At 25.6% G+C, this 17,525-nt stretch overlaps 1 protein-coding gene across 2 annotated transcripts in view; it reads left to right on the top strand.

The window, feature by feature from the left end:
- The first annotated feature begins 1,714 nt into the window (after positions 1–1,714).
- The window catches only part of LOC142319147 (rhombotin-1), a 728,716-nt gene continuing 712,905 nt past the window's right edge, over positions 1,715–17,525 (top strand). For both annotated transcript variants that reach the window (XR_012755112.1, XR_012755113.1), the window contains exon 1: positions 1,715–2,489. The gene's annotated coding sequence lies outside the window, so the exon portion shown is untranslated. The remainder of the gene's footprint in view (positions 2,490–17,525) is intronic.

Below are 17,525 nucleotides of genomic sequence, written 5' to 3' on the forward strand. Positions count from 1 at the left end.
AGTTACAGCTTTCTCATCGCTCGCAAAATGCTATTAATTTCTTGCTGAAATTTATTGCATAAAATGTTTTGTATTGGAATATTTTGTAAAGTAAAAATTCTTCTTCAAAGTTAAAAATATCGTAAAAATATAATTCTTAAAGTGCCAGTTTTATTTGTTAGTAAAACAAAAAAAAAAGAATCTTTAAGCACAATCTAAACTGTATTTTATTAATAAAGTAATCTGCACCGAGATCTGTCATTCCGTCTAGAGCAGGAGCGGATTAGTACATCAACTTTCTACGCGTGAAAGGAAAGTTATCGGTTCGAATTTTACTCTGATTTAGCATTTTTAAATGCTACATTTTTTTTTTATAGAACATTCCATTAACTAATTTTACTTTAAGAAAGGAACTTATCTTTAAAAAGTCTCGCCAGAACTCTTTCATAATCACAAAAAAAAAATTTTTAAATTGGCGTACAAAACAAAAAAGAAAGAAAGAAGTATTTTATGTTAAGAAAAAGTATGTTAGACTAAATATATCGTCATGAAATGATCATGTTTCCGTCTAGAAAATTATTTCCTGAACACAATAATTGTTTTAAATGAGAAAAGCCAAATTTATTCATATTTAGAATAATTTAAAATTTACAGATTTCGAATTATAAAAATGTGGAATATTTCCTTAAGTAATTAAGTCTTGAACAATTCATATTTTTCCTATATTAGAAGGATATTCCTATGTGGCCTTACATTACAAAGATTTTTTTAATGGTCAGTACGTTAACGAGCTACTGTGGGCACAAATGTATATATCACACACATATATATATGTGTGTGTGTGTGTGTGTGCACATACATAGGCGCACACACACCGTGCGCCTATTAAATGCTATAAAATTTTATCTCAACAAGTGAAATTCTCCTTAAGATTCTAAGTTATATAAAATAGTATCTTACGTAAGAATGTTAGTATTACTTTCCTTCAAATGAGAACTATTATCAGATTTTGCTTGGTTAAAATTAATTTTGTTGCAAAATTTTATGTTTTTATAAATAACCGATTATGAAAGAGATTAAAATTATCTTGGAACTGGTATATTTGTAACTGTAGTATAATAAATTAAGCTGTCCTATGTGTATTTAATAGGTTAATGAATATTGTTAACAATTTATTAAAGCGTTAGCTACGCCATTCTATATATCGGCTTAAACATGCTGTATTCCGTGAATTTTCTAATTAGCTGACGCGTAATGTAATTTGAAATACTTTATATCGGATACAAAGGAGAAAGATTATAAAAAGGAATGTTTTGTGTTACATTTAATTAATTAAACAGTAATTTTCTAAATCATGTAAAATTACCGGTAAGAACAATGGAGTTTTCGTTTACCCTGTTGAATACGTCATTAATTTGTTCGGGGCGTGATTTATCGTAACGAAGGATGATAAAAAGTCACTATAGGAATAAAATGTTGATAATAAGGCAGGTATTCAATTTATTTTAATGGACATCAATAATATAGGAGGAGATTAGTTTATCGATAGTGGGTGGTGGGTGGGGGGCAGGGGTGGGGCAACTCTGTGATTTGTCACCTGTCTGTACTACAGGCCGTCCTACCGCGGCGAATAGGAGAAAGGACGTGTAATATTATCGCGCAAACGCTCTACAGGTTCCGCCTCCCGTGTACCGCACGTCTCGGTCCATCATTTGAAGAGCGGCTTTCCCGCGTTTCACAGCTCGGCCGCTTCTAGTTGCTGAGGCCGCCGCCAGCGCTGCCTTCGCTCCCCCTCCACGTTCCCAGGCCGGATCGACGACGCTGGCTCCAGTCGTAGGCAGACCTTGCAGGTGGGATTACGTTGCGTCTGTGTTTTATTCTATCAATGAATTAACCTCAAAACGCGTTCATTTTCTACAGGTTTCCTCGACGAGGACCATTTTTGTATTTGTGCGATGTTTCCCATCCAACGCGTCGGTGTCGAGTGACTGGTGCCAAGTTTTGTTCGGTATCGTCCATAAAACTACTGACTTGAGTATATAAACATCGATTTTTCAGTTATTTATGCCGTTGAGTCGCATGTGTTTTACGTACAGACTGGTTGACAGTCGTACAGGTGTTTTGAAACCACGTGAGGAAGTCTTCATCGGTGTCCGACGTCGAGAGAAGTGAGTGACTAGTTGTAATTCAGGCCGACCGGTCAGCTGCGTGTTAACCTCCTTCCGAGTCGAACTCCAAGGCGAACTGGAACTTCTCAGCTCCGGCCGATTATTCTCTGTTCTGTCTTTTCTTTCCCTTTTTCCCTCAGGCCATTCAAAAGCTTACGCATAAGTACCCTATAAACGAAACGTATTCTAGTTTTGTGAAGGGGACCTGTCAGCAGGGGGTACGTTTTTCTGTCAAAAGACCTTTCCTTTACTACTTTATTGACCATCACAATACTACAACTGGGATATCCAGCTCTATAACGGCAGCTGACAACGCTTCGACATGTGGGCTTAAATAACTCGGTGAGTACAATAATCAATGTTTACGTTCTTATTAACCTTGAATAAACTTGTTTTGCGGTAGAAAAACTAATATCAGTGTAAACAAGTAAAAATTGTGTTATTAGATCTTTAGTACGGATTTATTTAGTTAATTATATTCCAGTTTTAATTTTATTATAATCTTTGCTTATACATAAAACAACCATATATTTGTATACTTTAAATACAAAAACCTACTCGTGACTAAAGATTTATAATATTTTGGTAACATCAAGAAGCATATAAATCTTACTTCTTTATATGTTTATTCTTAATGTTATTTTAAAATCTATTTAAAGATTCAGAAATAACAATTTGGAAAATATGTTTATAGTAAGTAGACAGACAACCAGATTACGGATTAATGTAATTTATTTACATTGTTAAATTCAGATATCTACTTTTATATCGGTAAATATACAACTATATATTAATTTTATACGTCTAAAATTAAGACAAATTATTGTAGAGATAAAAAAGTTTTAATGAAGGCTCTCGGTTGATAAAACATTATAATGAGCAATTAACGATTTAAAAAAAAAAAAGACTTTGTCATTATAACGTCATCTTTGCAGATTAAACCCATCGCGTATCTTTTCTATATCCTGAATAATCTTATTTATTAAGATAAAAAAGTGGCTGTTTCGATTGATGTATTTATATAGTTATGCTAATTATTAAACGTGAATTTATATCTAAATAATAGATAACCAGGAATCTAAAACTAATTTTATTACAAGTAACAACATCAATTATTCAAACATTAATATTTTTAGGAAATTTATTTACGTGACTGGTATTTCCGTTTTAGAAAACGAAATAGCGTTCGTTGAACTAGCTTAGAAAATGTAATTCAGCGCAGAAACCGTTGAAATATGACTCATTCGTAACAACTTTCTCTTATGATATATTTTCTATTTTTATTAATATACAACACATGACGAAGCATACGCGATATTACATTATCAGTATTGTTATATAACCGGTTGTTTACATCTATTTTGTAGGTTAGAATTTCCCCTCCAATAATTATTCTATTAGTAAACAAATATTAATATAAATCTTGATTCTTTTATTTAAGAAAAGATAATAATCAACCATTTCTAAACAAATTAGGACATCTTTGATTAATTATTAAAATAAATAAAAATAATTATTTTCCAGAATTATAGTTAAGTTCATAGAATTTTATCGTAGAATTGTTTCAAGCGAAGATGATGTAATATTTAAATATAAAACTTTATCGTTAAATATATAATTGCCCTTGCTTTTCTTAACTCAGCATATTTGTACTGCTGTAATTTATGAATCAAGATTTTTACTTTGGATACTTTTATCTTAAAGATTATTTTTAATATTTACAACAAATTGTTGAACGAATTTTGTTGATAATATACTTTTACCAGTTTAACCATAACAGATTTAAAGTAATTTAAAAATAATTATCATGTTTTATTTTAAAGTAATTTTAGGTGGGCCTACCTTTTTTTTTTAAATACATTATTACACTTAAAATAAATTTAATTAACCTGTTAGATCATTTATTTTCTATTACGATGTAAACGCATCAATGTGTTATTTTTATACGACTTAATTTATCTATTTCATTTTCATACTAAATTTGATATTCTATTCAATTCGTTTACGAGTTGGAATTATTTAACTTTCAATAGTGTTAAGAATATATGTTATTTCTCTTAAATATTATTAAATGAAAAATTTATAAAAGTGTAATTAACTAAAATTTAAAATTTCATTTTACAATTGAAATCAATAACACAACTGGTAAATTAAATAAATCAACTATAGATTTAATTTTAAAAAATGATCTATTATTATTCGTTTAAAAATTACAATTTTTTATTGACGCTCAGTAAAACAAATTAATGCAGAACAGTACTTCTTTTAATGCTAAAATTATTAAAATAATATAAAACTACATTTATGGTTTAATGTAATTATTATAAATATTTTTTAGTAGCCTTTTTATTTTAATTAGTGCTTCAATATTTTAACAAAATTATTGGCCTAATATTTTAATCATTAAAAAATTACTAAAATTAAAGTATATTGTAAGAGATTAAAAACGATGTACACATAATCTAATTTTTCTTTTATTAAAATGGCAGGATACGTATAATTATATTGTTAAGTCGGTTATAAATTGTATAATTTACATCGTTATGTATCTCATGTTCAAAAAGATGAAAACATAAATTGCATTACGAATGATTTATTTTAAGTGGAAATATTTTTATCAGAAACTTCCCTCTTGCTCCGCTCTCCTTCCTCTGACTCCTTTAACTCGCCCTCCCACGAAACGCATTACAATTTGGCAACTTTTCAACACACAGAAACATCAACTTTTTTCTCTTAAGTTTTTCCGTCGTGATTTTTCTGGCTGCATTAAATAACAAACATTACGTTGCCAAACACAATAATTGTACTAAAAATTATTAGTATTTATTTTTATTACAAAATTTTATAAGTAATTTGTTTTTTTATATAACCAAAACAGAACAATTTATTTTAATATAAAATTTACAAGTATTTATAAATGATAATTTGTAGATTAATAAAATATTTATTTTAAAGCAAATTAGTAAAGTACAATTGATTAAAAATATGTTGAAAATAAAAGCCGACTTACGTGGTGGAATATCATTATTTAATATTTAGCCATATTCATATTAGCCTAACTACGATACAATTTAATATTTAGATAAGAATGTTTTTTTTGTGTTTTTAGAATAATCTGATAATAATAGTAATGAAAATCTGGTTTAATAATAATGATAAGGTATTAATCTAACTACTAAATGAAAAATTGTAGAACAGAAATTTTTTATAAAAATTATTTGCAAAATTTTTATTATAAATCCAACAACTATAACAGTTATAATATTTTATTGAATAAGAAAAATATATAAAAAAAATTAAATGTTTGTTTATCTGAAGGTACCACATATTGTATGGTTCAAAAATTTATACAATATGTATATATGCTTTTTGTAGTATACACAATACGGCTGTCTAATTACAAAAAAAAAGAATCATAATCCTCATCATTACACTTAAAATAAAATGTAATTATAGTATTTTTAATGCAAATTTTAAGTTAATTTTTAATAATTGTTTTATTGAATTTTTATTCATTAAATTTGTTTTTCGTTATGATATTTAAAAATTACAAATTTAGCCAATTATTATTGAAATCTGGTTGCCACGTCGACAACTGATAAGAAATTCTAGAAAAAGATAATCTCTTGAAAATTTTATTCCTTATTCTTTTAAGAGTATTGAAGAATAAATTCGGCGAAAGATTGATGTAATGTGGTGTAATCAAAGATATTACTGCTGTGTATTTGTGTTCAAGCAATCTGTAATAGCCTAATATACGTTGAATATTGAGTAGACTAACAATATTGTGTAAAGCGTCTAATTGTAAAAAAATTAATTCTTTTTTTTTAAGTTTATTTATTTACAATAGTTTTAAATTAATTGATATTTTCTGTAAGCTAGTCAAAGACTGGATCTTAAGGTTCAGTTTGACTTAAGATTTAAATTTCCAGAAAGTTTTTAATATTATCTGTAAAAATGAATGAAAACAGAATCTTAATGACGTAAAGATAATTTTTCGGTCTATTGGTTAAGATTAAATTCTGGGGAACGTAAATGATATATAAATATATATAATATTATTACATAACAGTTACTTTTTAGATTAGGAACGTTATGAAATTTATTTTTTCATAATTTTGGAGCCAGATAGGCTATTAAACTGTAGCGTCTGGTCGTAACAAAAAATTGTAAAAATGTTTAAACATAATTATTACCCAAAAAAATTATTCTATAATAAAAATTTTATAAAAAGATTAACAAATGAAAATTCAAAACAAATCAGCAGTATTTACGTGAATATTGATACAAGATTTTTTTTCTGTAGAGGATAGCGTCAACATTAAAAAAAGCTAAGTTTTGTTCTTTTGTAAGGGTCGACTTATTGCAGTATTAACTGTACCTAACTGTTAGACCACTACAATATTTTATGTAGCATTAAATTGACAAATCAGATTACGCACAGAAACCGTATAAATTTTTTTTATTTGAAATTCAAAAATAGATTGCAATTTCGATCGTTCAATAATCGTTAGAAGTCACAATGGAAAAGTTTGTAAAAAAAATAAGTAAATAAATAAATGACAAAACAAAAAGTAAATAATAGGAAGAAGTAAGATGGATTTTCAGGAAATCTGCAAACGTTTGACGAAATTTCAACTCAGATTGTCGAAACTAAATTTTGATGATTAAGTTTTTTACGCTTTCTATTCGGATTGCCGAAAACGTCTGTATTTCTTATCCATTTTCTAGAAGATCTGTTAAAAATATTCGTTTACAGTGTTTAACAAGTACTGGTTATTTGTAATAATTTAATACTTATTATTTCTTCATTTGTAATCTATATATTAAAAAAAAAATCGTAAACAAGATATTTAAAAATGAGTTTTTCCGTAGTTACTCAGTAATTTATTTACAGACTTCATTGAAGGTTTTAAAACACTCGTTACAGGCCACAGATAACCAGCATTAATCAACTTCGTTCACTCAATTACAAAAGTTAAGGGAACATAGATTTTCCCATACTAAAAGCCTGGCCTCAATGGCATTTAAATCGAGATATTCCAGCAATTAATTAAGATACAGAATTCGTATGAGTCTTAAAACACTAACCACGTCAAGCTCAATCAAATGAGCTCACACGTCGATCACTCATTTCTAAAAACGTGTGGATGGAACATTCACTTTTCCGCACTATTAAAATTGCACCCAAACCGCCGTATCTCACCGATTAATTAAGATACAGAATTCTTTCGGGTCTTAAGACACTTATGTCTAGCGCCATCAAATGAGCTCACACCGACTTCTATCACTAAATCCAGATAAAAATTTTGAAGGAACATATACATTTCCTCACTCTTAAAATACAATTAAATCGCCGTCAAAATCTACCTATATGAACTAGGTTTCATATACAATTGTCCATAGTTCAATTATGGATCCTATCAAGCGCAAAATCTTTTGCGCTTGATAGGATAATTGTGAATTGATAATGGATAGGATAGAAAAATGTGAAAGTGGTGATTAAGGGTCGACGCACAGCTAATGTTGCCTGGAAGGAAGTCTTACGAACCACAAAATAATTATCTTTTATAAGTTAATTTATTTTTTTAATCCTGCGGAGTAGCACGGGTCCCTTAGTTAATTTATTTATTTTCTGATGTACAGTTTTTCATCAGTTTTTACTAATGATTGTCTTGTTTTGGAGTAAAACTTTTGTAAACGGTTTTTGAGTGTAATATAGTTTTATAGTTTATTTTAATAATCGTTTATCAGTATTATTTTGTATTAATTTAAACTAGTTATTAAAAAGAAAGGCCTGCGTGTAAATATTGTTACATTTAGAAAATAAAATTGATAAAATGCACACATATAAATTTATATTTTGTTTTTGGATTTATCCTTATTGTCTATCGTAAAAAAATAAAAATAAAGAAATAATTTCATAAGTTAAGCGAATTTTATTGATTACTGTGTGCTTTAAATAAAATTTTTGTCTTTCTTTCGATTACTGATATTATTTCTTCACTCACTGATCTGTGTAATAGGAATTTTATTTTATTTTTTACAATAATATTATTTACAGCCTAAGGAAATATATTAAATTATATTATTTATGAATTATTCAAAGCATTCTCATTAGAAAACACGTATAAACATTAAAGATAATAATTTTGTGATTAAATGTTATTTAATGAAAAATAAATTTTCCATTATATAGAAAATTACCCTGTTATTATTTTATCATTTATTTATATTTATTAAAATAGTATTTATATATTTTCCTTGTTGTATAGTTTTATTTATGATTATAATTTGTAGTTTTTTACGATTTGAAACTTTTTTATAATTTAATTTTTATAGGCTGAAATTTCTTGTTTTTGATAATTTCAATTAATATTAACAGAAATTAAATGAGCATTTAATCTGTGATCATTTTTTTGATAAATGTAAAAAAAGTAAAGTAATCAAATTAATAGGCTAAAGTAATAAGTTGTAAGTTCTTCCAATTTCTTAATCTTTTATAGGTTATTCAAATTACTTCTTCAATAAAATGTTACATTTTTAAAATTACATAAAATTAGTTTTTACTTAAAACTCTGTTGAACCGAGTCAAATAAATTGCTTAAAAGTTTATATTGTTTACAGTTATTGCAATAATTTCTTCTTCAGATTTTTATTTAAAAAAAAAGGAATTATATATTAAAAGTTGTTGAATATAAAAATATTTATTAAATTATTAAAATGATAAATTGAATTTTTCCGTTACGAAATGTTATTTATTTATTTTACTAATTATTAGCATATACTTTAAGTGACACCAATATTAAACTGCATTTAGTGTAATTAATATTTCAGTCGTAGAATTGAAAAATGTATTCTGAACACGGAATTGTACTTAAAATCATTAATTCTTAATTCAATTGAAAATTATCATTCAAAAAACCAATTAAAACACGTATAAGCTATTTAAATTTATAAATGAATAAATGTTGTATTAGAATTAAAATTTTAAATTAACTATTTTTTTATTGAGAAATTTTTATGTCGCAAAACGAATAACTAAAAAAATTAATTAAGAATTTTAAATAGATATATGGTTATAATATATTGCATTTCTTAAAAAAAAAAAAACAAAAAAAAACGTTCATTAACATTTTGACAGTCAATTAAAGAAAGGTTATTGAGTAAATTGCAACAGAGTGATTAATTTACCAGAAATATTATTATATGGCGTTACTTAACTTAAAGAACCTGTACTGCGCCACCTTCTACTTGTTAAACTTGTAAATGAGGTTTGCATACAGCATTTTTTTCGTCTGCCTAATTTCATTGCATTAACCTCTCCTTTCCGTAAAATCAGTCCTAGTTTTGAAGGAATGTATTCACTTTTTAAATATATAAAAAAAAATAATGTTTATAAATTTATTACTGTATATACAAAAATTAGAAAATTGTTATTTTTATATTTATTAAATTTTCTGGCAACAGCAAAAATGTTTTACATACAGTCAGCTGTTTCTTGATTCCTAGATTTTTATAGACGAGCAATATATATAAAAACTTCGATAGATTCTATTATTGGCAGGTATTTTATAAAATATTGCGTTTAATTTCATACAAAAAGTAATAATTTATATCAGTAATCTTTTAAATACATAAAAACGAAATACAACTGTTTCATTATATTTCTTATAGAATTGTAAAAGGAAAAAAAACATTTTTTTTTGTAATACTTATAATTAGGCTGTAATATAGAAGGTGAAATAAACATTAGTTGGTTTAATTTTTACACAAATGAGAATAAAAGAGGTATTTTTATATTAATAGAAAAATGTCGACAAAAATATAACTAGAATTCTTCTGTTTAAATAATAATTGTTACGGAAAATAAATAAATAAACTTGCTAAAACTATAAATAAGCAGCACATTAGATGTGTTTGTAAAAAAATGTTTGCTTTTTTCCCATAAATTACATTACAGACATTCCCCTGTGTAGCCTGTTGATAGCACTGCACATTTATAAATATACAGTCTTTTGTATATTTCAACCCGCCGGTTTAGTCTAGCGGTTAAATTCGTCATCGCAAAATCAGTTGCTGATTTTCGAAGTCGGGAGCGATTTGAATAATGGACTGTGGATTCTGGTATTCTTTGGTGGTTAGGTTTGAATTAACCACATTGGGAAGGTAATAGCAAACCACTCGTAAAAACTGCCAAGAAAATTCCAAGGAATTTTAAATCGCCACACGACTGGAAAAAAATTATTTATTTATTTTTTTGTGTATTTCTATTATTATAATTTATAATTAATAAATATAGGTAGTTAAATCAGTATATCATAAATTACTAAACTGTTATTGTAATAGCAGTTTATAATAGTTACTTTAACTGAATTTGAACGCTATTGTAATTAATATATCTTCAGTTGGATTCTAATTAAACGCTCGCTATCTCTCGAATAGTCAACATAAGACTGAAAAGACCATCTTCGAGCGGTAATTAGGGATACAGTTCTTTACTATTGTGAAGCAATATAATGTTGATATAAAAATAGAATAAATAATTAAGTTTAATTTTATTTATAATCTGTTATTATCGTTCTACTTTATTTAGAAAAAATGGGAAAAGAGAGGGAAAGAATTAGAAAAGACGATGGAAAAAGAACATTATTTCTCGTTATTGTAGAATCAAGTTTCTTCCTAATTTGTCTTTCATGCACTTTATGTCACAGTATTGGTGGTGCCTCAAAATATTTTGATTAACTAGACTTATAATAACAAATTGATAAAGAAGGATACTGGAAGAAAAACTTATTATTTTTCTGTATATAATTTGTCTAAATACAACTTATAACTCACTGAAGTTAGATAATCTTAGGCTTAGAAGAAATAGAAAAATTAAAATGTAAGGCGGCTTTTAGATAATCATTATCTTGAATTCAACTTTATACGATGAAAAATTCAATAATTATTTTAAAAGTTGTAAGATAAATTAATCAACAAAATTTAATTACAAACAATTTTCTTGCGCAACGACTGTAATGGTTGTTATATTATACCATTGTATATTTAGAATAATAGAATTAAACTTTTAATTCTTCTAAGATTTCTCGTTCTGAAACTGAGTAATCAGGAGTGTAACTAATTACGTGTATTTTAATAAACCCATCTAAAGGGTCTGTCTATTCTGTGAATTCATTTGTTTAATATTACGTTACCTAAACCAATTATATACGTTACAAAAGTAAATAATTTCGAAATAATTTTTTTTTTATGTAGAAAAAAATTATTTTTTAACCCGCATTAAGTCAAGTGATAAAAAATAAGTTACTATGTGGCAAAACCAATTTGTATACCGGGAGATTTGATGAAACTAAACTTGTTTATATAAATACGATGTTACTAGTACAATATTTTCAGATGATAAATAGACCAATAAAAAATGTCCGTCTGATTTTTTCCTTTTTTTCAGTAATATTCCGTTATTCCTAATTTATTTATTTAGAAACACTACTTATATAACATATTCGTTTTGATTTTAATATAGGCATTTTATTGTTTTATGTCTTTAAATTATAATATCCGTCAAAATATATTCATTATTATGAATGTGAAATAATATCAGCTAAATAACCGATAACGTGTTGGTTTAACTTTTAAATTGAGTTTACAAGAAAAATAAAGTTTATTTATTGAAATAATTTTTTTAATCTTTAATGTATAATTACAATTAACACGTAATCGCATACATACATTAAAGTGATTGTACTCCTCTTTATAAAACCATTTTTTTCTGGTATGTCGTAAACATAACTAGTGCTTTACCGTCGACTGGGTAAACACTTTGCGTTGTCGTATTGTATAATGTAAACGTAATGGTTATAATCATTAAACTTGACACTGATAAATAAAGTAAAATAAAATGCTTAGAATAAAACCGTTACGATTACCTTTATGTTTTGGTCTGTTGTTATTTAAAAATAAAATGGTTGCGGTTTTAACTGACAGGATGTATCAATCACCTGGAAAGTAATATAGTATACTACTAAATGGTAGTAAGGATATTGATATCAATTATTGGTAGTAGTCATTTATCTATGAAATTATTATGTTTATTAAATTTTTTTTTCAAAATTAATTTACTTGAATTTTCAAGGAGTAAAATAAATTTGACGTCAGATTTTAGAATCTTTAAAAAATATGTTTTCTACACAAATATTTTTTAATTATTGTAATTGTAATAGTTCTATTTTAAAGAGCGTTGTGTAATTAGAAGTAAAGCTTAAAAATAAAAAAATGGGGTAAATAAATGAAATAAATTAAACATAATGCTTCTTTCGGTTCTACGATTACTTATTTGTACTACGGAAGCTTTATAAAATTAAACTTGAAACAAAATTAATTTTGGGTTTTAAAATTTTCGTCGCAGTATTTTATGAAAACTTACTTAAGTGATACTTATAAAAGGGTAATAATTCTTTAAGAGATTTATATTTTAAATAATTATTTTTGTAAAAATTTGAAGTAGTACAATTTTTTTTAAAATTCTGTGAATTTTTTTCAATAAAAATACAACTTTGAAATTTAGCATTTTTAAGAAGAAAAAAATTATATACAAATAATAGTTTTTCAAAATTCTTGTTGAAATTGATCTACAAATACTATAAGATACGTAATCAAATTAAATGTTCTTCACATTCCCGTAAAAAAGCACGGTGCTTGGGTTTGTTTGTTTTAGGTATGTGCTCATATTTTTATTTTAGCTGCTATTGGTGCAGAGCGGACCACGTGGTGCGCCGAGCGGCTGCGTGCAGCGCAAGAACGATTCATTCGTTTGATCGATTTATACTGCTTTATACGAACGATTTATTTAAAATTATATTTGTTTTGGGGATAAAAAGGAAAACGTTGGGGTTAGAGGTGTGTTAAAAAACCACAACTCAAGAAGCAGCTAAAAATGTTCAGGATTTTGAAGCTTTTCGTTGTAAAAGTTTTTGTTGTTAACTCTAAATTCATGAACGTTATTTAGTTACTGTTGGTAAAAACATCTGTAATGAATGCAATTTTTACCATGCAATATTTTCGCGGTGGGCCGCAGGCCCGTCTTTTTTCTAGTAATTATAAAATTATTAAATCATACATATTTTTTTGAGTAGGGAAAATTGAGCTTTAAATTTACAAAAATTGTTTCTGGCCTATCATGTAAAGTTAGTATTTTAAACTGGTAAATATAATGTAAAGTTAGCTTAAATTGGATATGTTGTTAAATAGTAATAGTATTTTTTTGTTAATAAATTAACATTTATTGTAATCAATGAAAATGGTTAATTTAATAGTAATATTAATGAATGATCAAAAACTAAATTAAATTCGTAGATTAGTATGATAGAATTAGGTTTTTTTTACTTTTTTTGAAAAAGTAAATGTATTACGATTCATTTTTTGAGTTAGTTACAAAATCTACTTTGGAAAAGACAAAATTATAGTCCCGAAAGAAAATTTTGAAGAATATTTTCAGGTTTTATGAAAGTATGTTGCAATTAATTATTATTTTATAAAATTAAATTTTAATGTTTTTTTTTTTTATATAGAATTTGTATTACTATTAGAAATTTTTATGATATGTTTCATAATTAAAGTTTTATTGTTACAAAAAAAATAAGTAGTAAACGTTTTTGAATATCAGTCTTGTAACTGGTAAATATTGAAATTTTTACTAAAAATTTAAACGATTTTTAATTTAAAGCAGATAAATATAAATAAAATGCTTAATTATGATTTTCCAAATTAATTATTCATATTTTTTTTAAATTATATTTTATATTTATTATAAAATCGTTTTAAATTCACTGATATAAATATAAGATGCTTTGAAAATTCTATTTTCATGTCAGAAGAATTAAGTGTAAAAGTTGACATCACATTAGATCTTCGGTAAAAGATATATTTCTGCATAAACTATGCGATCAAATTTTATTCCTTCAAGATTTATTCCACGGTGGAAGACATCTCTATAAAAATCGTAAAGGGATTCAAACATAATGAATAATAAAAAAAAATGGAAATATTTTGAAAACCTGTTTGGAATTAATGTGGCATGTCTAATTGAGTAGTTATTACTAAATAAATAATAGATTTTTTTTTTGAGAATATTTTCTGAAAACGCTTCTTCATTTTATAAGTAACTGTTTATTTGATTATATTAATTATTCTATGGTGAATTAATATGAAATAAAAAATTTATTTATTTTGCGTGAAATTATTAAATTGGTGTGACGTAGGGAAAAAATCCAAATTATTATTCTCAGAATTATGTTTTATTTTAACAATGTATGATTACCGACTTTCATTTTAATATTGTTTTCTAAAATTTTAATGGGCCTTTAATTTAACTAACGTTGGGGGCTTTCTTAAAATTATATAATTTTAAATTAAATGAATTAATTAGAATATTTAATACATATATCAATGTTACCTAGTTATAAGTACTTGCAGAATAGATTACATTAAATTTCGAAAAATCTCTTTGGGTTTAGAAGAAATATTGTATGTTCTTATAAAGAAATTAAAGAGAAAAAAAGCTGAAAATATAAATGTATATTAGGTTTAACCAATTAATCTTATACATTTATATGTTGCGTTTACATCCCTATCTATATTCGTAAATTATCTTATTTGTTATTTAAATGAATTTAATATTGATAAATTTGTATTGACAAAAAAAACATTCGTAATTAATATTTTAATCTGTAAGTGGTATTTAATTTTCAATTTAGTTGTTAACATTAATTATTCGTTGGAATAATTCAATTTTTTTATTGTAATATGATTATATATATTTTTTTATTTAATAATGATTATTTGCCTATTAGAAATGAACTTTATGTTATTTAATATACTGTAATGATAGTTAAAAATTTCTGATAATATTAATTCAATTTCATGAAGATGTTCTATTTACTGAAACAAGTTTATCTAAATTATTTATATAATAGTTTCCACTTACAAACAATCTTTAATAGTATTTTTCGAGCGCTTTCGGATTGTTAATCCATCCTCATGGATGAATCCATCCATGTCAGTATGATGGTCTCAATTGTTATCTAAGATAACAATTGAGACCTTCATATTGTCATGACGGATAACGTTAACTTTATTTTACCTTTTGACGATCAATTTTTATATTTATATTTTTATAAAACTCATTTTAGTATAATTAATGACATGTGAAGTAAATAATTATAATGTATAACACATCACTGTTCCTGAGGATGGAATATTAATTCGAAAGCGCTCGAACATTACTATTAAAGATTGTTGGTAAGTGGAAAGTTTTATATAAATAATTTATATATTAATACCAACAGGCCCACGTTTAATAAAACAAGTTTATCTGCCGATGGGTAATTCATAAACATTAGATTATTATTCTTTTTGATATTGAATATTTAATTTTTTGTAAAATATTAAATTTTTCGTACTAGAATCGACATTTTTTAGATAAAATATCTAATTTTATTAATCTAATTCGGCAAGCAAAACATTCTGTCCTTATATAAGGACTTATATATTGACTTTTCTATAAAAACTTGAAAAATTATCCATAATTTGGTATTATCTAAACTAAACTTTTACGATAATATTTTATTTATAGATTCTGCTTTTAATTTTTGCTTTTAAATTTCTGTTCTTTAATATAATCAAAGAAATTGGCTATAATTTAACATCGTATGAAACAAAATTACTGAACAATTGCCGCTAAAATCAGTGGAAGTCACGTGACTTCCTTCGGATATAGGTCTGCTAGCGTAATCTACTGGCAGTTTTGTAGCGTAACCTAAAAAAAATATTTGCTTTTATTTATGCTAAGGACGTAGAACTCCATAAAAATCAATGAAATACTGGAATTTTTTACTAACAGGTGAATGTAATATACATATCTATCTTTTAAACACTTCTGTATCTCTCTATTTTTGCTAGTTCGAATCCCGGTGTGGCTTAATATTTTCTTAAACTAAAAATTTCCACATGATATTCCAATATAACAAGCTTTAAATTGTTTGAAGTAAGCGATTAAATAATCTATAAATTCTAAAATATTATTAATCATTATAACAAAGTTTTCTTTTAATAAAAACTTATAAATGTATTATTTTTCTAAAAGTAATTTTGCCCGTATCGTAAAAGAAAAATTAAGAAAATAATTAATTATTAAAAAACATAAAACTGGTCTTATAGGAGTAATATATTTTAGGTTAATCAGATCTATTGGATATTAATTAATTAAATTTATTTTACGAAAAAACAACCAAAAACCGTAAACGTAATATAAAAAAAAGTGATATACGTATGCTTTCGTTAGGTTATTTCTTCATTAATAAAAAACCACTATACATTCGGTGAAAATATTAATAACTTAATAAAAAAATTACCTGTTTGTTTAATTTTGTAATCTATTATAAAATGAAAAATCGAATTCAAAAAATTTTTTATTTTAGTATCTTAGTTTTCTTTAAGTATCGATACAGCTGAAAATATGATTTCTGAAGCTAAAATTAAATGTAAAATACAATCGGTTAATGTTAAAAAAATTTCATATTATTAAAAAAATGCAAGTAAAACACATACATGCGTGTGCTAAATATATTTATTTCATTAAAAGTTTTTATAACCATAGACAAGATAAGCGATATCGATAGTAAAAATTTTAAATGGGTAGGTAGATTTATTTAATTTAATAAATAAATTCAAAGCTGATAGTACAATGTTTTATTATGTGTTACTAAATTGCATAATATTGCAGTATCCGAAGATATCATTCTATTTATGGATGTATAAATATATATTTGGTATTGAATGTTGAAAGATGTATAATATTTCTATTAATTACTTGTTCTGATTTAAAGTAACTTTAAAAAGAACTTATTTTTGTCAGCTTATTTATTTTACAAATTATTAATAGTATTTTATTGAAATTACATCCTTTATGTACACTGGAATATTAGAGAATTATTTTAGGCTGTTTTCTTTAAAATGATAGAACCTTTTAGGTAGATTTCATAAGAAAGCTACGTATTGTAATGGGTACCATGATTCGACTTCAGGAAAATTTCGCATTATCTTCGCGTTTCGCATTTCCCAGACCCCAAAACCACCGTCAGATCAAACGTTTATATACTTGTACATATATAATATATATATATATACGACACGATAACTGCCGTAATTTTGCGCCAATCACTTTCAAATTAATACACAATATATAAAGACCCAAAATCTCGGTCGAGTTGGTCAATGGGCAAAATCGGACCATGGGGATGGAAATGGGAGATCTTTTTCGAAAAAAAATCAATATAACTTTCTTATTAAGTAAAATATCGAATTCGTTTAGAGTTC

This window comes from Lycorma delicatula, chromosome 2 (assembly GCF_047948215.1).
Source record: "Lycorma delicatula isolate Av1 chromosome 2, ASM4794821v1, whole genome shotgun sequence".
Lineage (NCBI taxonomy): Eukaryota > Metazoa > Arthropoda > Insecta > Hemiptera > Fulgoridae > Lycorma > Lycorma delicatula.